The sequence below is a fragment of the Dermacentor andersoni genome, chromosome 11 (assembly GCF_023375885.2).
Source record: "Dermacentor andersoni chromosome 11, qqDerAnde1_hic_scaffold, whole genome shotgun sequence".
Classification (NCBI taxonomy): Eukaryota; Metazoa; Arthropoda; class Arachnida; order Ixodida; family Ixodidae; genus Dermacentor; species Dermacentor andersoni.
In genome coordinates, this window is record NC_092824.1 from 66,509,807 (window position 1) to 66,533,752 (window position 23,946).

At 42.3% G+C, this 23,946-nt stretch overlaps 1 long non-coding RNA gene across 1 annotated transcript; it reads left to right on the forward strand.

Annotated features, from left to right (window-relative positions):
* The first annotated feature begins 486 nt into the window (after positions 1–486).
* On the forward strand, positions 487–22,310 carry LOC129381731 (uncharacterized). Its single transcript, XR_008609852.2, has 3 exons — positions 487–1,730; positions 20,519–20,633; positions 21,545–22,310. It is a non-coding gene; the product is annotated as an uncharacterized lncRNA (long non-coding RNA).
* The last annotated feature ends 1,636 nt before the right edge of the window (positions 22,311–23,946 follow it).

The following is a 23,946-nucleotide window of genomic DNA, read 5'->3' on the forward strand; positions in this document are numbered from 1 at the left end:
CGCACTCGCAAAATACTCGTATCACTCCGGAGCGCTTGCATATGTAATTTATCGTAAAACTCACAATAAACCTACCAACTTATAGCTGTCTGCACATTACCCATTACCTCGCTTTCACTTTCATCAAGCAGAAAGATGGCCCGCCCTCATTATTACGGAGGACAGCGGGCGAACGTCTTATCACGGATGAAAAACACCGCAAAGTGGAGGACTGAATAATTTTTCTAAGGTTTCAAATTAAACCAGTAGCATTAAAATTTCGGTTTGCATTATACGTAAGGTACCCATAATTTGTGATGAATAGGGACATTGCGTGGCGCAGTTGTTCCCGGGCATTAGGAAGCGTAATTAAAAACGAGAGCGTGACATATGGAAACATTTTGTAAATATTTTTTCCAAAAGTTGTTTTTGATCCCCACGTATTTAACTTCAAACGCCAGTTTTACATACAATTATGGGGTTTTACGTGCCAAAACCATAATCAGAAAGTGGTTTTGGCACGTAAAACCCCATAATTTAATTTTTAACTTTGATCTTGGTGACATTTGTATTTATGGATCGGCTGCGCGCAAAATTTTACTCTGCTGTCAAAAGTTAATTATATATGTTGTGGAGCATTCTATTACGTAATTTATTCCAAACGCTGCAGTAAACCAACGTATTTTAATATTTACGCATGCATTAGCCATAACATTTCCCTTGTTTTAAGAAAACCTGGAAAAATTGCCTTGTCTAGTTTACCTAGGACGCCGAACAAACCAACTGAAAACTTGCTTTGACAAATGTAAGTAAGGAAAAAGAAAACGAAGGTTCAGCAATTCATATTCATTCTTTTCTAAAAACTAGGAAAACGAAAGTTTTGTCACGCACTGGACTTAACAGTTGAACTAATTTAGCCGTATTTGGAGTTCGTGTCTTGTGCAGTCTTCTTGGTACTATGGTAAAAGCGAATTGCGGCACTATGGCGCTCTGGAACGCCTCGATTAGTGCCTTTCCACATGTGTCGAAATTAGGCTACAGAGACGAAAAAATTAGCATTCGTCAAGCACGACACGCTCTCTACTTCAACTAAACATAAGCACTGTGCTTCACATAGTTCACCAAAGGGTCACGGAAGCGTGTGGCTTTGAGTATGCGCTGTCAGCCGAGTCTAGCGGTCCCTCAGAATCGCTGTGCGCATGCGCGGCGATAGTCGCTTCCCTTTGTGCGCAAGAAGTGAAAGGAGCGCTCACACGTCCTCTGCTAGGCGCTATATTTTTTTTCCTTCAATGGAGTTTGCGTTTAGCTCATCCAGTGGGTGGACAGTGGGGATAGTTTCGGTATCGGCAATAAAGCACCGGGGAGACACTGGTAGCCACAGGAAACTTCAGTATCTTCGGCACATGCGGTTTTATCTCTTCAACCTACGAAGTAATTAAGAAAACTGATACTGATACAATTATCTGCCGGATTCTCTTTCACCGACCCATATCTTTATTTAGTCGCGTCATTTGTTGGGTAAAAGAGTGGTGCTCTCATTCTTCTTACTTCGGCTGCCACTCTATTAGTCTGCTTCTGTTTCTTTCTTTGCACGTGCATGCTTTTTTTGTATGGTCTGCAATTATACATTTTCTTTCTCTGCACGCAAACGTTACGGCAACGTTGGAAAAACTGAGGGAGGAACAAAAGGCGAACTGCGCGGCTTTGTGCAACACAAGGGCGAAATCTCTCCATTTCACAGAGGACGAGAGGTAAGTACATCTTTTTCTGCAATCGTTGTAAAGAAAGAGACACTATTCTTACCAAACAGCTACAGGACGAAATGAAAGTTATTCTGCGGTTGCTCCATAGTGACTATCTTTTTGGCTTGGCGCGGCACATGTTTTTGAGGTAGTGCTCATGAACTTAGCAGAAGCAAATAAGAAAAATAGTTGACAGCAGTTATCGTTAGCGTTTTGAAGTGCAACAAAAAGTTCGAATTACATGCACGAGGACAGAGGCAGACTTTAGTTTTGAACCTGACTAGGACAGAAATAGTTTCGTCGCTTCTTCGTACTCTCAACTTTCGCTTCGCTTCTATGTGATCTTTAACCATGGCCACGTGCTATCCTAACGGGCTATATGCTTACTTAAAAAAGAAGAAATTTCGGAAATTCGTGTATCCACCTTAATTAGTGCCACTATAGTGCATTTCCAAAGGCAGTAATATGTGAGTCCAATTTCAGCATCTCAGAGAAGTGAGAACTGGGCTAAGCGGACATTCTAAGGAGCTATATAATGGCCTATTGGATTCTCCTCTTCCATAAATATTTTTTTTCGGAAATTCGTGTATTTTCCTGTTAATGTATTGTCAGTATATGCGCATTTGCACAGGTAGTGATACCTGCGCTATGAAACAGCTAGAGAAGCTAAAACAGGACTAAGCGGGCAATCTGTGGGACTTTCGGAGCGTGCTTCTCCTTAAAATTTTTTTTGAAAATTTCTGCACTTTTCAGGTACGTTAACGTCAGTATATGCGCATTTGCAGAGGTAGTGATATGTGCGTAAGTAAGAGCTTTTTTAGAGAAGCGAGAACAGGGCAAGGTGGACATTGAAAGGCGCCAGAAGAATACGCTTTTCCAAAAAAGAAAAAAATTCGTGTATTTTCAGGTTAAGTTAGTTTCAGTAAATTCTCGTTTGCAGAGGTAGTGACATGTGCGTCCAGTAACAGCTTTCTAGAGAAGGGAGAGTAAGGTTGGGCGGATATCTTCAGGGACTATGTAAGGGGCTATGGGATTCTGCTTTTCCATGAAAGGATATTCTTGCAAATTCGTGTATTTTCCGTTTATATTAGAATCAGTTTACCCGCATTTGCTGTGGGAGTGATATGTGCGTCCGGTAACAGCTTTCTAGAGAAGGGAGAGTAGGGTTGGGCGGATATCTTCAGGGACTATGTAAGGGGCTATGGGATCCTGCTTTGCCATGAAAGAATATTCTTGCAAATTCGTGTATTTCCCGTTTATATTAGACTCAGTTTATCCTCATTTGCCGTGGGAGTGATATGTGCGTCCAGTAAACCCTTTCTAGAGAAGGGAGAGTAGGGTTGGGCGGATATGTTAAAGGACACTGTAAGGGGCTATGGGATACTACTTTTCCATGAAAGGATATTCTTACAAATTCGTGTATTTTCCGCTTATATAAGAGTCAGTTTATCCGCATTTGCCGTGGGAGCGATATGTGCGTCCAGTAACAGCTTTCTAGAGAAGGGAGAGTAGGGTTCGGCGTATATTTTAAGGGACTATGTAAGGGGCTCTGGGATACTACTTTTCCATGAAAGGATATTCTTACAAATTCGTGTATTTTCCGTTTATATAAGAGTCAGTTTATCCGCATTTGCCGTGGGAGTCATATGTGCGACCAGTAACAGCTTTATAGAGAACGGAGAGTAGGGTTGGGTGGATATCTTAGGTGACTATGTAAGGCGCTATGTGATTCTGCTTTTCCATGAAAGGATATTCTCGGAAATTCGTGAATTTTGCGTTTATATTACTGTCAGTGCATCCGCATTTGCTGTGGGTGTAATTTGTGCACCCAGTAACACTTTTCTAGAGGAGAGAGCGGACGGATGGGCGGATATCTTAGGGCGCAATGTAAGGGGCTATGGGGTTCTACTTTACCATGAAAGGATATTCTTGCAAATTCGTGTATTTTCCGTTTATATTAAAGTCAGTTTATCCGCATTTGCCGTGGGAGTCATACGTGCGTTCAGTACCAGCTTTCTGGAGAAGGGAGAGTAGGGTTGGGCAGATATCTTAAGGAACTATGTAAGGGGCTATGTGATTCTGCTTTTCCATGAAAGGATATTCTTGCAAATTCGTGTATTTTCCGTTAATATTAGTCAGTTTATCCGCATTTGCCGTGGGAGTGATATGTGCGTCCAGTACCAGCTTTCTAAAGAAGGGAGAGTAGGTTTGGGCGGATATCTTAAGGGACTATGTAAGGGGCTATGGGATAGTAGTTTTTCATGAAATGATATTGTTACAAATTAGTGTATTTTCCGTTTATATAAGAGTCAGTTTATCCGCATTTGCCATGGGAGTGATATGTGCGACCAGCAACAGCTTTTTAGAGAAGGGAGAGTAGGGTTGGGCGGATATCTTAGGTGACTATGTAAGGCGCTATGTGATTCTGCTTTTCTATGAAAGTATATTATTGCAAATTCGTGTATTTTCCGTTTATATTAGAGCCAGTTCATCCGCATTTGCTGTGGGTGTGATATGTGCGCCCCGTAACACCTTTCTAGAGGAGGGAGGGGAAGGCTGGGCGGATATCTTAGGGTGCAATGGAAGGGGCTATGGGATTGTACTTTTCTATAAAAGGACATTCTCGCAAATTCGTGTATTTTCTGTTTATATTTGTGTGAGATCATCCGCATTTGCTGTGGGAGTGATATGTGCGCCCAGTAACACCTTTCTAGAGAAGGGAGTGGACGGATGGGCGGATATCTTGGTAAGGGGCTATGGGATTCTGCTTTTCCATGAAAGGATATTCTTGCATATTCGTGTATTTTGCGTTTACATTAGAGTCAGTTTAGCCACATTTGCCGTGGGAGTGATATGTGCGTCGAGTACCAGCTTTCTAGAGAAGGGAGAGTAGGGTTCGGCGTATATCTTAACGGACTATGTAAGATGCTATGGGACAGTGCTTTTCCATGAAATGATATTCTTACAAATTAGTGCATTTTTTGTTTATATAAGAGTCAGTTTATCCGCATTTGCCGTGGTAGTGATATGTGCGACCAGCAACAGCTTTCTAGAGAAGGGAGACTAGGGTTGGGCGGATATCTTAGGTGACTACGTAAGGCGCTTTGTGTTCCTGCTTTTCCATGAAAGTATATTCTTGCAAATTCGTGTATTTTCCGTTTATATTAGTCAGTTCATCCGCATTTGCTGTGGGTGTGATATGTGCGCCCAGTAACACCTTTCTAGAAGAAGGAGCAGACGGATGGGCGGATATCTTAGTAAGGGGCTATGGGATTCTGCTTTTCCATGAAAAGATATTCTACAAATTCGTGTATTTTGCGTTTATATTAGTCAGATTATCCGCATTTGCCGTGGGAGTGATATGTGCGTCCGGTAACAGCTTTCTAGAGAAGGCAGAGTAGGCTTCGGCGGATATCTTAAGGGACTATGTAAAGGGCAATGGGATTCTTCTTTGCTGTGAAAGGATATTCTTGCAAATTCGTGTATTTTCCGTTTATATTAGTCAGTTTATCCACATTTGCCGTGGGAGTGATATGTGCGTCGAGTACCAGGTTTCTAGAGAAGGGAGAGTAGGGTTCGGCGTATATCTTAAGAGACTATGTAAGGGGCTATGGGATAGTACTTTTCCATGAAGTGATATTCTTACAAATTAGTGTATTTTCCGTTTATATAAGAGTCAGTTTATCCGCATTTGCCGTGGGAGTGATATGTGCGACCAGCAACAGCTTTTTAGAGAAGGGAGAGTAGGGTTGGGCGGATATCTTAGGTGACTATGTAAGGCGCTATGTGATTCTGCTTTTCCATGAAAGTATATTCTTACAAATTAGTGTATTTTCCGTTTATATAAGAGTCAGTTTATCCGCATTTGCCGTGGGAGTGATATGTGCGACCAGCAACAGCTTTTTAGAGAAGGGAGAGTAGGGTTGGGCGGATATCTTAGGTGACTATGTAAGGCGCTATGTGATTCTGCTTTTCCATGAAAGGATATTCTAGCAATTTCGTGTATTTTCCGTTAATATTAGAGTCAGTTCATCCGCATTTGCTGTGGGTGTGACATGTACGTCCAGTACCAGCTTTCTAGAGAAGGGAGAGTAGGTTTGGGCGGATATCTTAAGGGACTATGTAAGGGGCTATGGGATAGTACTTTTCCACGAAATGATATTCTTACAAATTAGTGCATTTTCCGTTTATATAAGAGTCAGTTTATGCGCATTTGCCGTGGGAGTAATATGGGCGACCAGTAACAGCTTTTTGGAGAAGGGAAAGTAGGGTTGGGTAGTTATCTTAAAGAACTATGTAAGGGGCTATGTGATTCTGCTTTTCCATGAAAGGATATTCTTGCAAATTCGTGTATTTTCCGTTTATGTTAGTCAGTTTATCCACATTTGCCGTGGGAGTGATATGTGCGTAGAGTACCAGCTTTCTAGAGAAGGGAGAGTAGGGTTCGGCGTATATCTTAAGGGACTATGTAAGGGGCAATGGGATAGTACTTTTCCATGAAATCATATTCTTACAAATTAGTGTATTTTCCGTTTATATAAGAGTCAGTTTATCCGCATTTGCCGTGGGAGTGATATGTGCCACCAGCAACAGCTTTTTAGAGAAGGGAGAGTAGGGTTGGGCGGATATCTTAGGGGGAAATGGAAGGGGCTATGGGATTGTATTTTTCTATAAAAGGATATTCTAGCAAATTCGTGTATTTTCCGTCGAGTCAGTTCATCCGCATTTGCTGTGGGTGTGATATGTGTGCCCAGTAACAGCTTTCTAGAGGAAAGAGCGGACGGATGGGCGGATATCTTAGTAAGGGGCTATGTGATTCTTCTTTTCTATGAAAGGATATTCTTGCAAATTCGTGTATTTTCCGTTTATATTTGTGTCAGATCATCCGCATTTGCTGTGAGAGTGATATTTGCGCCCAGTAACACCTTTCTAGAGGAGGGAGCGGACGGATGGGCGGATATCTTAGTAAGGGGCTATGGGATTCTGCTTTTCCATGAAAGGATATTCTTACAAATTCGTGTATTTTCCGTTAATATTAGAGTCAGTTTATGCGCACTTGCCCTGGGAGTGATATGTGCGTCCAGTAACAGCTTTCTAGAGAAGGGAGAGTAGGGTGGGCGTATTAAGGGACAATGTAAGGGGCTATGGGATTCTTCTTTTCTATGAAAGGATATTCTTGCAAAATTGTGTATTTTCCGTTTATATTAGAGTCAGTTTATCCACATTTGCTGTGGGTGTTATATGTGCGCCCAGTAACACCTTTCTAGAAGAAGGAGCAGACGGATGGGCGGATATCTTAATAAGGGGCTATGGGATTCTGCTTTTCCATGAAAAGATATTCAACAAATTCGTGTATTTTGCGTTTATATTAGAGTCAGATTATCCGCATTTGCCGTGGGAGTGATATGTGCGTCCGGTAACAGCTTTCTAGAGAAGGCAGAGTAGGCTTCGGCGGATATCTTAAGGGACTATGTAAGGGGCTATGGGATTCTGCTTTTCCATAAAAGAATATTCTTGCAAATTCGTGTATTTTCCGTTAATATTAGAGTCAGCTTATCCGCATTTGCCGTGGGAGTGATATGTGCGTCCAGTACCAGCTTTCTAAAGAAGGGAGAGTAGGTTTGGGCGGATATCTTAAGGGACTATGTAAAGGGCAATGGGATTCTTCTTTTCTGTGAAAGGATATTCTTCCAAATTCGTGTATTTTCCGTTTATATTAGTCAGTTTATCCACATTTGCCGTGGGAGTGATATGTGCGTCGAGTACCAGGTTTCTAGAGAAGGGAGAGTAGGGTTCGGCGTATATCTTAAGGGACTATGTAAGGGGCTATGGGATAGTACTTTTCCATGAAGTGATATTCTTACAAATTAGTGTATTTTCCGTTTATATAAGAGTCAGTTTATCGGCATTTGCCGTGGGAGTGATATGTGCGACCAGCAACAGCTTTTTAGAGAAGGGAGAGTAGGGTTGGGCGGATATCTTAGGTGACTATGTAAGGCGCTATGTGATTCTGCTTTTCCATGAAAGCATATTCTTACAAATTAGTGTATTTTCCGTTTATATAAGAGTCAGTTTATCCGCATTTGCCGTGGGAGGGATATGTGCGACCAGCAACAGCTTTTTAGAGAAGGGAGAGTAGGGTTGGGCGGATATCTTTGGTGACTATGTAAGGCGCTATGTGATTCTGCTTTTCCCTGAAAGGATATTTTTGCAAGTTCGTGTATTTTCCGTTTATATTAGAGTCAGTTCATCCGCATTTGCTGTGGTAGTGATATGTGCGTCGAGTAAACCCTTTCTAGAGAAGGGAGAGTAGGGTTGGGCGGATATCGTAAGGGACTGTGTAAGGGGCTATGGGATACTACTTTTCCATGAAAGGATATTCTTACACATTCGTGTATTTTCCGTTTATATAAGAGTCAGTTTATCCGCATTTGCCGTGGGAGTGATATGTGCGTCCAGTAACAGCTTTCTAGAGAAGGGAGAGTAGGGTCTGGCGGATATCTTAAGGGACTATGCAAGGGGCTATGGGATCCTCCTTTGCCATGAGAGAATATACTTGCAAATTCGTGTATTTTCCGTTTATATTATACTCAGTTTATCCGCATTTGCCGTGGGAGTGTTATGTGCGTCCAGTACCAGCTTTCTACAGAAGAGAGAGTAGGGTTGGGCGGATATCTTGGGTGACTATGTAAGGCGCTATGGGATTCTCCTTTTCCATGAAAGGATATTCTCGGAAATTCGTGTATTTTGCGTTTATATTTGTGTCCGATCATCACCATTTGCTGTGGGAGTGATATGTGCGCCAAGTAACACCTTTCTAGAGGGGGGAGCGGACGTATGGGCGGATATATTAGTAAGTGGCTATGGGATTCGGCTTTTCCATGAAAGGATATTCTTGCAAATTCGTGTATTTTCCGTATATATTAGAGTCAGTTTATCCGCATTTGCTGTGGAAGTGATATGTGGGACCAGTAACAGCTTTCTAGAGAAGGGAGAGTAGGGTTGAGCGGATATCTTAAGGGACTATGTGAGGGGGCTATGGGATACTGCTTTTCCATGAATGGATATTCTCGCGAATTTGTGTATTTTCCGTTTATATTAGAGTCAGTTTATCCGTATTTGCCGTGGGAGTGATATGTGCGACCAGCAACAGCTTTGTAGAGAAGGGAGAGTAGGGTTGGGCGGATATCTTAGGTGACTATGTAAGGCGCTATGTGATTCTGCTTTTCCATGAAAGGATATTCTAGCAATTTCGTGTATTTTCCGTTAATATTAGAGTCAGTTCATCCGCATTTGCTGTGGGTGTGACATGTACGTCCAGTACCAGCTTTCTAGAGAAGGAAGAGTAGGTTTGGGCGGATATCTTAAGGGACTATGGAAGGGGCTATGGGATAGTACTTTTCCATGAAATGATATTCTTACAAATTAGTGCATTTTCCGTTTATATAAGAGTCAGTTTATGCGCATTTGCGTGGGAGTAATATGGGCGACCAGTAACAGCTTGTTGGAGAAGGGAAAGTAGGGTTGGGCAGTTATCTTAAGGAACTATGTAAGGGGCTATGTGATTCTGCTTTTCCATGAAAGGATATTCTTGCAAATTCGTGTATTTTCCGTTTATGTTAGTCAGTTTATCCACATTTGCCGTGGGAGTGATATGTGCGTAGAGTACCAGCTTTCTAGAGAAGGGAGAGTAGGGTTCGGCGTATATCTTAAGGGACTATGTAAGGGGCAATGGGATAGTACTTTTCCATGAAATCATATTCTTACAAATTAGTGTATTTTCCGTTTATATAAGAGTCAGTTTATCCGCATTTGCCGTGGGAGTGATATGTGCCACCAGCAACAGCTTTTTAGAGAAGGGAGAGTAGGGTTGGGCGGATATCTTAGGGGGCAATGGAAGGGGCTATGGGATTGTATTTTTCTATAAAAGGATATTCTAGCAAATTTGTGTATTTTCCGTTAATATTAGAGTCAGTTCATCCGCATTTGCTGTGGGTGTGATATGTGTGCCCAGTAACAGCTTTCTAGAGGAAGGAGCGGACGGATGGGCGGATATCTTAGTAAGGGGCTATGTGATTCTTCTTTTCTATGAAAGGATATTCTTGCAAATTCGTGTATTTTCCGTATATATTTGTGTCAGATCATCCGCATTTGCCGTGGGAGTTTTATGTGCGTCCAGTACCAGCTTTCTACAGAAGAGAGAGTAGGGTTGGGCGGATATCTTGGGTGACTATGTAAGGCGCTATGTGATTCTGCTTTTCCATGAAAGGATATTCTCGGAAATTCGTGTATTTTGCGTTTATATTTGTGTCCGATCATCCCCATTTGCTGTGGGAGTGATATGTGCGCCAAGTAACACCTTGCTAGAGGGGGGAGCGAACGTATGGGCGGATATCTTAGTAAGTTGCTATGGGATTCGGCTTTTCCATGAAAGGATATTCTTGCAAATTCGTGTATTTTCCGTTTATATTAGAGTCAGTTTATCCGCATTTGCTGTGGAAGTGATATGTGGGACCAGTAACAGCTTTCTAGAGAAGGGAGAGTAGGGTTGAGCGGATATCTTAAGGGACTATGTGAGGGGGCTATGGGATACTGCTTTTCCATGAAAAGATATTCTCGCGAATTTGTGTATTTTCCGTTTATATTAGAGTCAGTTTATCCGTATTTGCCGTGGGAGTGATATGTGCGACCAGCAACAGCTTTGTAGAGAAGGGAGAGTAGGGTTGGGCGGATATCTTAGGTGACTATGTAAGGCGCTATGTGATTCTGCTTTTCCATGAAAGGATATTCTAGCAATTTCGTGTATTTTCCGTTAATATTAGAGTCAGTTCATCCGCATTTGCTGTGGGTGTGACATGTACGTCCAGTACCAGCTTTCTAGAGAAGGGAGAGTAGGTTTGGGCGGATATCTTAAGGGACTATGTAAGGGGCAATGGGATAGTACTTTTCCACGAAATGATATTCTTACAAATTAGTGCATTTTCCGTTTATATAAGAGTCAGTTTATGCGCATTTGCCGTGGGAGTAATATGGGCGACCAGTAACAGCTTTTGGAGAAGGGAAAGTAGGGTTGGGCAGTTATCTTAAGGAACTATGTAAGGGGCTATGTGATTCTGCTTTTCCATGAAAGGATATTCTTGCAAATTCGTGTATTTTCCGTTTATGTTAGTCAGTTTATCCACATTTGGCGTGGGAGTGATATGTGCGTAGAGTACCAGCTTTCTAGAGAAGGGAGAGTAGGGTTCGGTGTATATCTTAAGGGACTATGTAAGGGGCAATGGGATAGTACTTTTCCATGAAATCATATTCTTACAAATTAGTGTATTTTCCGTTTATATAAGAGTCAGTTTATCCGCATTTTCCGTGGGAGTGATATGTGCCACCAGCAACAGCTTTTTAGAGAAGGGAGAGTAGGGTTGGGCGGATATCTTAGGGGGAAATGGAAGGGGCTATGGGATTGTATTTTTCTATAAAAGGATATTCTAGCAAATTCGTGTATTTTCCGTCGAGTCAGTTCATCCGCATTTGCTGTGGGTGTGATATGTGTGCCCAGTAACAGCTTTCTAGAGGAAAGAGCGGACGGATGGGCGGATATCTTAGTAAGGGGCTATGTGATTCTTCTTTTCTATGAAAGGATATTCTTGCAAATTCGTGTATTTTCCGTTTATATTTGTGTCAGATCATCCGCATTTGCTGTGCGAGTGATATTTGCGCCCAGTAACACCTTTCTAGAGGAGGGAGCGGACGGATGGGCGGATATCTTAGTAAGGGGCTATGGGATTCTGCTTTTCCATGAAAGGATATTCTTGCAAATTCGTGTATTTTCCGTTAATATTAGAGTCAGTTTATGCGCACTTGCCCTGGGAGTGATATGTGCGTCCAGTAACAGCTTTCTAGAGAAGGGAGAGTAGGGTGGGCGTATTAAGGGACAATGTAAGGGGCTATGGGATTCTTCTTTTCTATGAAAGGATATTCTTGCAAAATTGTGTATTTTCCGTTTATATTAGAGTCAGTTTATCCACATTTGCTGTGGGTGTGATATGTGCGCCCAGTAACACCTTTCTAGAAGAAGGAGCAGACGGATGGGCGGATATCTTAGTAAGGGGCTATGGGATTCTGCTTTTCCATGAAAAGATATTCTACAAATTCGTGTATTTTGCGTTTATATTAGAGTCAGATTATCCGCATTTTCCGTGGGAGTGATATGTGCGTCCGGTAACAGCTTTCTAGAGAAGGCAGAGTAGGCTTCGGCGGATATCTTAAGGGACTATGTAAGGGGCTATGGGATTCTGCTTTTCCATGAAAGAATATTCTTGCAAATTCGTGTATTTTCCGTTAATATTAGAGTCAGTTTATCCGCATTTGCCGTGGGAGTGATATGTGCGTCCAGTACCAGCTTTCTAAAGAAGGGAGAGTAGGTTTGGGCGGATATCTTAAGGGACTATGTAAAGGGCAATGGGATTCTTCTTTTCTGTGAAAGGATATTCTTCCAAATTCGTGTATTTTCCGTTTATATTAGTCAGTTTATCCACATTTGCCGTGGGAGTGATATGTGCGTCGAGTACCAGGTTTCTAGAGAAAGGAGAGTAGGGTTCGGCGTATATCTTAAGGGACTATGTAAGGGGCTATGGGGTAGTACTTTTCCATGAAGTGATATTCTTACAAATTAGTGTATTTTCCGTTTATATAAGAGTCAGTTTATCGGCATTTGCCGTGGGAGTGATATGTGCGACCAGCAACAGCTTTTTAGAGAAGGGAGAGTAGGGTTGGGCGGATATCTTAGGTGACTATGTAAGGCGCTATGTGATTCTGCTTTTCCATGAAAGCATATTCTTACAAATTAGTGTATTTTGCGTTTATATAAGAGTCAGTTTATCCGCATTTGCCGTGGGAGGGATATGTGCGACCAGCAACAGCTTTTTAGAGAAGGGAGAGTAGGGTTGGGCGGATATCTTAGGTGACTATGTAAGGCGCTATGTGATTCTGCTTTTCCCTGAAAGGATATTTTTGCAAGTTCGTGTATTTTCCGTTTATATTAGAGTCAGTTCATCCGCATTTGCTGTGGTAGTGATATGTGCGTCAAGTAAACCCTTTCTAGAGAAGGGAGAGTAGGGTTGGGCGGATATCGTAAGGGACTGTGTAAGGGGCTATGGGATACTACTTTTCCATGAAAGGATATTCTTACACATTCGTGTATTTTCCGTTTATATAAGAGTCAGTTTATCCGCATTTGCCGTGGGAGTGATATGTTCGTCCAGTAACAGCTTTCTAGAGAAGGGAGAGTAGGGTCTGGCGGATATCTTAAGGGACTATGCAAGGGGCTATGGGATCCTGCTTTGCCATGAGAGAATATACTTGCAAATTCGTGTATTTTCCGTTTATATTAGACTCAGTTTATCCGCATTTGCCGTGGGAGTGTTACGTGCGTCCAGTACCAGCTTTCTACAGAAGAGAGAGTAGGGTTGGGCGGATATCTTGGGTGACTATGTAAGGCGCTATGTGATTCTCCTTTTCCATGAAAGGATATTCTCGGAAATTCGTGTATTTTGCGTTTATATTTGTGTCCGATCATCACCATTTGCTGTGGGAGTGATATGTGCGCCAAGTAACACCTTTCTAGAGGGGGGAGCGGACGTATGGGCGGATATCTTAGTAAGTGGCTATGGGATTCGGCTTTTCCATGAAAGGATATTCTTGCAAATTCGTGTATTTTCCGTATATATTAGAGTCAGTTTATCCGCATTTGCTGTGGAAGTGATATGTGGGACCAGTAACAGCTTTCTAGAGAAGGGAGAGTAGGGTTGAGCGGATATCTTAAGGGACTATGTGAGGGGGCTATGGGATACTGCTTTTCCATGAAAGGATATTCTCGCGAATTTGTGTATTTTCCGTTTATATTAGAGTCAGTTTATCCGTATTTGCCGTGGGAGTGATATGTGCGACCAGCAACAGCTTTGTAGAGAAGGGAGAGTAGGGTTGGGCGGATATCTTAGGTGACTATGTAAGGCGCTATGTGATTCTGCTTTTCCATGAAAGGATATTCTAGCAATTTCGTGTATTTTCCGTTAATATTAGAGTCAGTTCATCCGCATTTGCTGTGGGTGTGACATGTACGTCCAGTACCAGCTTTCTAGAGAAGGAAGAGTAGGTTTGGGCGGATATCTTAAGGGACTATGGAAGGGGCTATGGGATAGTACTTTTCCATGAAATGATATTCTTACAAATTAGTGCATTTTCCGTTTATATAAGAGTCAGTTTATGCGCATTTGCGTGGGAGTAATATGGGCGACCAGTAACAGCTTGTTGGAGAAGGGAAAGTAGGGTTGGGCAGTTATCTTAAGGAACTATGTAAGGGGCTATGTGATTCTGCTTTTCCATGAAAGGATATTCTTGCAAATTCGTGTATTTTCCGTTTATGTTAGTCAGTTTATCCACATTTGCCGTGGGAGTGATATGTGCGTAGAGTACCAGCTTTCTAGAGAAGGGAGAGTAGGGTTCGGCGTATATCTTAAGGGACTATGTAAGGGGCAATGGGATAGTACTTTTCCATGAAATCATATTCTTACAAATTAGTGTATTTTCCGTTTATATAAGAGTCAGTTTATCCGCATTTGCCGTGGGAGTGATATGTGCCACCAGCAACAGCTTTTTAGAGAAGGGAGAGTAGGGTTGGGCGGATATCTTAGGGGGCAATGGAAGGGGCTATGGGATTGTATTTTTCTATAAAAGGATATTCTAGCAAATTCGTGTATTTTCCGTTAATATTAGAGTCAGTTCATCCGCATTTGCTGTGGGTGTGATATGTGTGCCCAGTAACAGCTTTCTAGAGGAAGGAGCGGACGGATGGGCGGATATCTTAGTAAGGGGCTATGTGATTCTTCTTTTCTATGAAAGGATATTCTTGCAAATTCGTGTATTTTCCGTATATATTTGTGTCAGATCATCCGCATTTGCTGTGGGAGTGATATTTGCGCCCAGTAACACCTTTCTAGAGGAGGGAGCGGACGGATGGGCGGATATCTTAGTAAGGGGCTATGGGATTCTCCTTTACCATGAAAGGATATTCTTGCAAATTCGTGTATTTTCCGTTTATATCAGGCTCAGTTTATCCGCATTTGCCTTGGAAGTGATATGTGCGTCCAGTGCAATGTTTCTAGAGAAGGGAGAGTAGGGTTGGGCGGATATCTCAAGGGAATATGTAAATGGCTATGGGATTCTGCTTTTCCAGGAAAGGATATTCTCGCAGATTCGTGTATTTTCCGTTTATATTTATGTCAGTTCATCCGCATTTGCTGTGGGAGTGATATGTGCGTCCAGTAACACCTTTCTAGAGGAGTGAGCGAATGGTTGGGCGGATATCTTAGGGGGCAATGTAAGGGGCTATGGAATTCTACTTTTACATGAAACGATATTCTCAGAAATTCGTCTATTTTCCTTTTATATTAGTGACAGTTCATCCGCATTTGCCATGGGAGTGAGTTGTGCGCCCAGTAACAGCTTTCTAGAGAAGGGAGCGGAGGACTGGGCGGATATCCTAAGGGCCAATGTAAGGGGCTATGGGATTCTACTTTTTCATGAAAGAATATTCTCGCAAATTCGTGTATTTTCCATTTATATTAGTGTCAGATCACCCGCATTTGCCGTGGGAGTGATATGCGCGACCAGTAACAACTTTCTAGATAAGAAAGCGGAGGGCTGGGCGGATGTACTAAGAGGCAATGTCAAGGGCTATGGGATTTTTTTCCCACAAAAACATGTTGTCGCAAATTCGTTAAATTTGTGGTCAAACTAGTGTCTGCATAGGTGCGTTTGCAGAGGTAGTGATATGTGCGTCCAGAAACATGTTTTAAGAAAACGGAGAACAGGGATAAGCGGACATTCTAAGGGCTATAGCAATGTGCTTTTCCATAAAAAAAAAGTTTTCGAGAGTTCGTGTATTTTCGGTCAAATTATTGTCCGTATATGCATATTTGCACAGGTTGTGAAATACGCGTAAAGTAAGAGCTTTTTAAGAGAAGTGAGAACAGGCTGGTCGCACATTCTTAGCGGCCATGGTAAAAGGCTTATCAACAAAAGGAAATATTCGCACATTCGTTAATTTTCTGGTTAAATTAGTTTCACTATATAAGCGCATTTGCCGTGGGAGTGATACGTGCGTCCAGTAACAGCTTTTTAGACCTGGGCGCACATCCTATGAGGCAATTTAAAGGGCTATGGGATTGTTTTCCAACTAGGAGGTATTCTCGCAAATAAGTGCATCTTCCGGTTCAATTAGTGTAAGTATATGCCCATTTTCAGAGATAATGATATGTGCGTACAAAAACAGCTTTTACAGAAGGGCAAACATGGCTAAGCAGACATTCTAATGGGTTATGGGAATGGGCTTATCAAAAAAAATTTTTCAGAAACTGGTGTATTTTCTGGTTAAATTAACGTCACTACGTGCGCATTTGCACACGTAGCGATATTTGCGTAAATTAAGTTTTTTCATAGACGCGTGAATAGGGCTGGGAGGACATTCAAAGGGGCCATGAGAATAGGCATTTCCACAAAAAAAATTTCGGAAGTTCGCGCATTTTCGTGTTAATTTGTTTAAGTATATGCGCGCTTGAAGAGGTAGTGATATGTGCGTCCAGTAACGTCTTCTTGGAGAAGTGAGAACAGGACTGGGCTCGCATGCTAAAAGGCTATGCGAGGGGCTATGGAATTATACTTTTCCACAACAAGAATTTTTCGCATATTCCTGTATCTGGCAGTCAAGTTAGTATCAGTAGATGCGCATTCGCGGATGTAGTAACACAAACATATTCTCGCAAATTAGTGTACCTTCCGGTTAACTTAGCATCAGTATATGCGCATTCGCTTAGGTAGTTATATGTGCGTCCAGTAACAGCTTCTTAGCGAAGGTAGAGCACGGCTGGGCGGACATTCTAAGGGTCTGCAGGAGTATGCTTTTCCACAACAAGAAATTTTTGCAAATTCGTGTATGCTCAGGTCAAGTTAGTGTCAGTATATGCGCATTCGCAGACGCAGTGATATGTGCGTCCAATAACAAGTATTTAGAAAAGGGAGAACAGGGCTGGACGGATATACTACGGGGCTGTGTAAGGGGCTATGGGATATGGTTTTCTAAAAAAAAAAACGTTCGGAAATTGATGTATTTGGCCGGTAAAGTATTGTAACTATATGCGCATTAGGAGAGGTAGCCATGCGTGCGTCCAGTAATAGCTTTTTCTTGAAGGGAGAACATGGCTAAGCAGAAATTCTAAGGGGCTATGTAATAGGCTGTAGGGTTATGCTTAAAAAAAACATTCTCGAAAATTCGTGTATGTTCCGGTTTAGTGTCAGTATATGCGTATTTGCAGAGGCACTGCTTTATGCGTTCAATAAGAGGTTCTTAGAGAAGGTAGAGCATGGACGGGCGGACATTCTAAAGGGCTATGGGCTTATGCGTTTCCACAACAAGATATTTTCGCAAATTCCTGTATGTTGAGGTCAAATTAGTGTCAGTATGTGGGCTTTCGCAGAGGTAATGATATGTGCGTCAAATAACAGGTATTTAGAGAAGGGGCAACACGGCTCCGTGGACATCCTAACGCGCTATGTGAGGGGCTATGGGATTGTGCTTTTGGAGAAAAATTTCTTTCCGAAATTTGTGTATCTTCCGGTTAGAGTCAGTGTATGCGCATTTTCACAGGTAGTCCAGTGACAGCTTTCTAGAGAAGGTAGATCAGGGCTGGCCGGACATTGTAAGGGGATATGGGATTATGCTTTTCCACAACAAGTTATTCGCGTAACTGCCGGTCAAATTAGTATGTATATGCGCATTTGCAGAGGTAGGGATATGTGCATCCAATAACAAGTATTCAGAAAAGGGAGGACAGGGCTGGACGGATATCTTAAGGGGCTATGTATGAAGCTATAGGATTATGCTTTTCCATAAAACCAAGTTTCTGAAATTTGTGTATTTCCTGGTTAAATTAGTTTAAGGATAGGCGCATTTCCAGAGGTGCTGATATGTGCATCCAGTAACAGCTTCTTAGAGACGGCAAAGCTGGGCTGGGCGGATATTCTAAGGCGGATATTCTAAGCTTTCGCTTTATATTTCAGAATATGCGCATTCGCAGAGGGTACTGATATGTGCGTTCAATAACGGGTATTTAGAGAAGGGAGAACAGCGCAGGGCGTACATCCTGTGGGGCTATCTAAAAGGCTTTGGGATTATGCTTTTTCACAACATGATATTCTCGCAAATTCGTGTATGTTCTGAATAAATTAGTGTCAGTACATGCGCATTGGCAGAGGTAGTGATATGCGCGTCCAATAACAAGTATTTAGAAAAGGGAGGACAGGGCTTGACGGACATCCTAAGGGGTTATGTAAGGGGCTATGGGATTATGCTTTTCCACAGAATGGTGTTCTCGCAAATTCGTGTACCTTCCGGCTAAATTAGCGTCAGTATATGTGCATTCGCACTGGTAGTGATATGCGCGCCCAATGACACGTATTTAGAAAAGAGAACATTGCTGTGCGGCCATCTTAAAGGGCTACGTAGGGGCTATGGGAATATGCTTTTCCATAAAAAACAATTTTGAAATTCGTGTATTTGCCGATTAAATCATTGTCATTTTATGCGCATTTTAACATGTAGTGAAGTGTGCGTCCAGAAATTGATTTTACAAGCGTACATTCTGAGGGGCTATGGGGTTATGCTTCTGCATAAACATTTTTCGGAAATTCGTCTATTTTCTGGTTAAATGTATGTCGGTATATGCGCATTTACACTTGTAGTGATGTGTGCGTAGGGTAACAGCTTTTGTAGAGAAGTGAGAACAGGGCTAGGCGCACATTCGAGGGGACCATGAGAATATCCTTTTCCACAAAAGGAAATTTTAGCAAATTCGTGCATTTCCGGGAAAATTATTTTCAGTATATGCACGTTTGCAGAGGTTGGGATATGTGCGTCCAGTAACAGCTATTTTAGAGAAGAGACAACAGGGCTGGGCGGAGAGTATAAGGTGCTATGGGGTTATGCTTTTCCACAAGATAATTTCGCTAATTTATGTATTCTTCAGTATATTAGGGTGTTTTTTCGTAGTCACAAAGGCAGTGTTATGTGCGTCCAGTAACAGCTTTTTTATAGAATAGAGAACAGGGCTGGGCGGAGAGTATAAGGGGCTAGTGGATTATGCTTTTCCACAGAATAATTTTGGAAATTCTTGTATTTTTTGTGATATTAGTGTCAGTTCTTGCGCATTCGCAAAGACAGCGATATGTGCGTCGAGTAACAGATCTTTTTAGAGAAGGGAAAACAGGGCTGGGTGGAGAGTATAAGTGGTAATGGGATTATACTTACCACAAAAAAATTTCGGAAATTCTTTTATTTTTCTGTATATTAGGGTCACTTTTTTCGCATTCGCAAAGGCAGTGATATGTCGGTCCATTAAGAACTTTTTTAGAGAAGTGAGAACAGGGTTGGGCGGATAGTATAAGGGGCTATGTGATTATGCTTTTCCACAAAAGAACTTCGAAAATTGGTGCATTTTTCAGTTGTATTATTGTCAGTTCTTGCGCAATCGCAAAGGCAGTGATATGTGCGTCCAGTAATAGCTTTTCAGAAAATGGAGAACAGGGCTGGGTGGATTTTCGAAGGGGGCTATGTGATTATGCTTTTCCACAAAATTTTTTTTCGCAATTTCTTCTATTTTTTGGCTCTATTAGTATCAGAATATACGCATTTGCTGAGGTAGTTATTTGTGCGTCCAGTGACAGTTTTTAGGCAAGGCGGAGCGGGGCGGGGCGTAACTTCTAAGGGGCTATGGGATTATTCTATTCTAAAAAGTAATTTTCCGAAATTGTGTATTTTTCGGGTATATTAGTGTCAGTATATGCGCATTTATAGAGGTAGTGATATGTTCGTCCAGTGACGGCTTTTTAGAGGAGTGAGAACAGGAGTGTTCAGACATTCGGCTGTTCGGCCATTCTAACATGCTAAAATCTGATGTTCTTTCGGGGAAAAGTAATTTTCAAAAATTCGTGTATTTCTCTGTGTAATGAGGGTCGCTAAATGTTCAGTTGTAGAAGTGATATGCGCACACAGTAAATATTTTTAAATAAAGGAGAACAAGGCTCTTCGAGCCTGCAAATTATCTATAGGCTCATGTTTTTTTTTTTTCCTCGACAAGCTATTTTCGTTAATTCGTGTATTCATCGCATAGCTCAGTGTCACTATATGCACATCTCCAGGGTTAGTGATATGTTCATCTAGTAACAGTTTTTTTAGAGAAGTGAGAACGGGCTGACGAGACATTCTAAGGGGTTATAGGCTTTTTTTTTTTCTTCACAGGCATTTTCATTACTTAGTGCGCTCATCGCTTAAGTAAGTGTCACTACATGTGCAAAGGCAAGGATAGCGATATGTTCATAGGGTATGTTCATTCAGTTGTCGGAAATTTGTGTATTCTTCGGGCAAATGGGTGCCAGTGCATGTGCATTTGCAGGGGTATTGCATCCTGTTACTCCTTTTTAGAAAAGTGAGAACAAGGCTGTGCTAACATTCTTTTAATCTGTATTCCGTTTTTCCGTCGACAAGCAATTCTCACAAATTCTTGTATTCTTCTCCTAAATTAGTGTCAGTATATGTGAATTTCCAGAGGCAATGATAAGCACACCCTGTTACAGATTGTTAGAGAGGTAGAACAGCGCTGTGCAAACATTCTACAGGTTTGTATTGCGTTCCTTCATTCACAAGCAATATTCGTTATTTTGTGTATTGTTCACTGTAAGTGGATTTGCAGGAGTGGATTGCAAGCCGGACAAAGAAAGTCGATGAAGAAGTACAGGAGCAGTCCACATTGCTTTCCAGGCTACACCATGCGACCCATAGATATGACGGCCACTGGAAGAAGAAATGTAACATAGTGATGTATAACTTGGCGTCTTTATTTAGTCACTTGGCTAGATGAAAACTGTCAAAGCACTTAGTAATCAAGCAAATATGCATGGCTGCTCGTGTTACTGAACTGCAGTTCACAACCAGTACTAGTTGTAATACTGCACGCAATTTATGTATACTGTTTGCTCAGCATGTGCTGCGAGACAATTCTAAAATTACACCTAGGAAGAAACTTTGCTGGTAGACAAACCTGACATAGTAAAGTTGTTGTGACGTTAAGGGAAGACTTCGTACTTAAACCAATCCTGGTGCCCAGAGAGATTGAATGCTCGCTATGACTCGTTAGTACCAAAGTTAAAGTTGCTGGTGTGCTTACAGACGGCCAGTACGTACGTAAAACAAAAAGGGCATTACTGTAAATGGTACATAAACGTTTCTTTGTTTTATCGTGCACTTCCTTGCTTGCACGTCAACTGCGAGTAATTTTTTAAAACCACATTAGCCGTGTTTTGCTAATGCGCAATATTAAATTTCGCTCGAAGAGGTTGTTTGAAAATGTAGTTCATCTTTCGCTCTTCAAGCATATATACATAAAATCAAGCAACCTTACTCATTCTGGTGGTTGGGGCTATGGGATGTGAAGCATTGCAATGCTACCCTGCACTTTCCATGAAATGTGCGCACACAGTGTGTGTTAGGTGAACATGGTGTTATTGGATTCTGGTCTTGCAAATACTGTGAAGACAGAGGACCATGAATAAAATCCGGTTTATTCATCTTCCAGAAGTGAAAGCAGATTTGTATTGGCAGTGCCAGGAAGATCACTTTCTTTCTTTGATATTCTGTGCAGTATATACCAATAAACAGGAAGTCCTTGCATTCAGTAGTTTTGGGTTGCTCTAATAATATTTTTTTTTTTTTTGCGCAGAGCTGCTTCCCCACGAGAGAGACCTTTTTTGTGCAAGGTAAAACTCGTACCTGTGTCTTAGGCTACAATAGCAGATCCAATCACTTACTATCCATACAGGAGTATTCGCGGCCCTGATTAATTCGCGGACAGAAAGGTCTTATGACATGCAGTCTCTCAATAAAAGTGATCCAATTCGATTTATTTGCTTTAATCGTAGCCGCGGCTTTATCAGTGTGTGTGATGCAGTAAACATTCTTTGCCCATTCGCCAAAGCAGTTAACAGTATAATACCGCCTTCTCCCAATATCGCACATTGTAGACAGTCTGCACGGCTGTATACTGCCGCCGGCGATCTACCGCGTGTCATCATGGGGAAGATCTCATAGGGAGGTGGATGGGTGGTTATGATGACGATGCGTGCCCTGGCGGCCTGTCGGACATACTCAGTGAACAAGAAGCTGTCTAGGATGTCCAAGACAGAAACGGGCTGTTCCGACGAAACCATACACGCATTAACAAAGGAAAAGTGGCTACATGAACAACGTAAACATAACTGAAGTGTGTTATATCAAAAGCAAGTATCATCAGTAGATAACAGTGCGCCTAGACTTGAAACGCAAAGCGTATGGCTGTGGCAAGTGCTATTAGCGGTGAATGTAGACGAGAACTAGTCGTGCCATTGAATGCCATTGAATGTGCATTAGCGCTGACAGTTCTGCCGAGAGCTTGTGGGATTGTCTCGCATGGAGTCATGTCTTATGGAGTACAGCTGATAGGTTGGTTGCGAAGACTGGCCACATGCGTCACGCCTCTCGCCTAGAATTGTAGGGTCAAGGTGTTCACTTGTTTCATACTGGGTGTCATATAGGACAGTAATGACGATTGCAAAAGTTTAGAATATTCATGTGAAAGGCAGACCTAAATGTGAAACTCTTTTGCAGTATCTTTTATATGGGCCTATGTTGCCCTGAGTCAGTGTAGTACGGTAGTCGTAATTGGTGGTTTATTGAAATAAATTAAGTAGTAAAGGGCACGAAATCACTGCTGACTGCGCTGTATCATGGTTGTAACTGTCTAACGAGGTCAATGAATCAGTGAGCTCAGGAAGACACCTAGACCTTGATTCTCACTCTGACCTTGGTATCACCCCCAGGTTCACCGGGCTCTTGGAGCAGCAAGGTGAACAAGATACATTGCCGCCGGTTCATGTCAGGCCACAGGTGCCATTTTCCAGCAACGTAGTCGGTACACTACTCCAGCGTTGGCAGTGGCAAGAACATTCCGATGTCTCCCCGCAGCCTGCTACTCCAACTGGGATGTCAGTTGCCCAAGGTGTCTAACAGGGTCTAACCTCCTTGCTCTGCATGTTAAAGTGGCAATATATATTGTTTAAGTTGATCGGCCGCTCACATGGGTAGACCTGTATGTTTTGCTACGTTTTGACATTACTTTAAGTCTGCGACGCGCCGTTTCCCCAGTATTAACGATCGACAATTACCACAAATAGCGATCCACAATTATTGCCCAATTAAACATCTGTGGCTGTTGACTTAAAGAAAATGCACCACTTTGGTTAATCCAACGCGCAAGGCTGCGCTCTAATTGAACAGGCCGGATGGCTAAAGAATGTTTAAAAGTGGCAAAAAGCAAGTTCCAAGAGCCGGAATCAGCAACAACAAACTCCATGGCAGCCGCGTCTGCAGACGAAACTCATCGCGCATTTAACGGCCGCACTGGAGCGCAGACATCGCGCTTGGGCTTGCACGTCGAAGTAGTCGGAGAGTGCGACATGGCTTCCAGGTAAGACATGCTCCACTGGAGAAGCCAATCTAGATGCACGAGACGCATAACCAACACGCACACACAACGTGGGCGCAGCTGCACAAGTTACACGGACGAAAGCCCCGGCACCCTTCCGTCGCGTTGCCAGCGGCATGCGAGAGATGGCAGCACAGCAAAGTGAGAGTCGGATTAGTAACGAAAACCACTTTTGTGAGCTGGCTAACTTCAGTCTTTTCCTGAGCCTTGGAATAATTTGCTAGTGCTGAACTTCACAAAGCACAATTGGGGGCAGCATCAGCGTAAATTCAAACGTAAACTATGCTAACATATTGTACCGTTGCTGAGTTCACCTGCATTTGTAGGTGTGCTTTTATTTAAGACTCCAAAGGAACACTGGTCACTACTACTACATGCTTAAAAACTGGCTACATAGCAATCAGATTCCATGCAGTTAGGTTAACAGGCACTGCAATCGGTTAATTTTCTGGTCATGTTTCTATTTATGCTGACGGTACAGGGATTCGAACAGGAAATATAGCCAATTTGCGAAAAAAATAGGCCTTCGTGTCAACAGTATGCAATTTCTATACTGCATACGAAACGTTTCATTAAGGCAGCTTGAGGAGTGCCTTGCAATC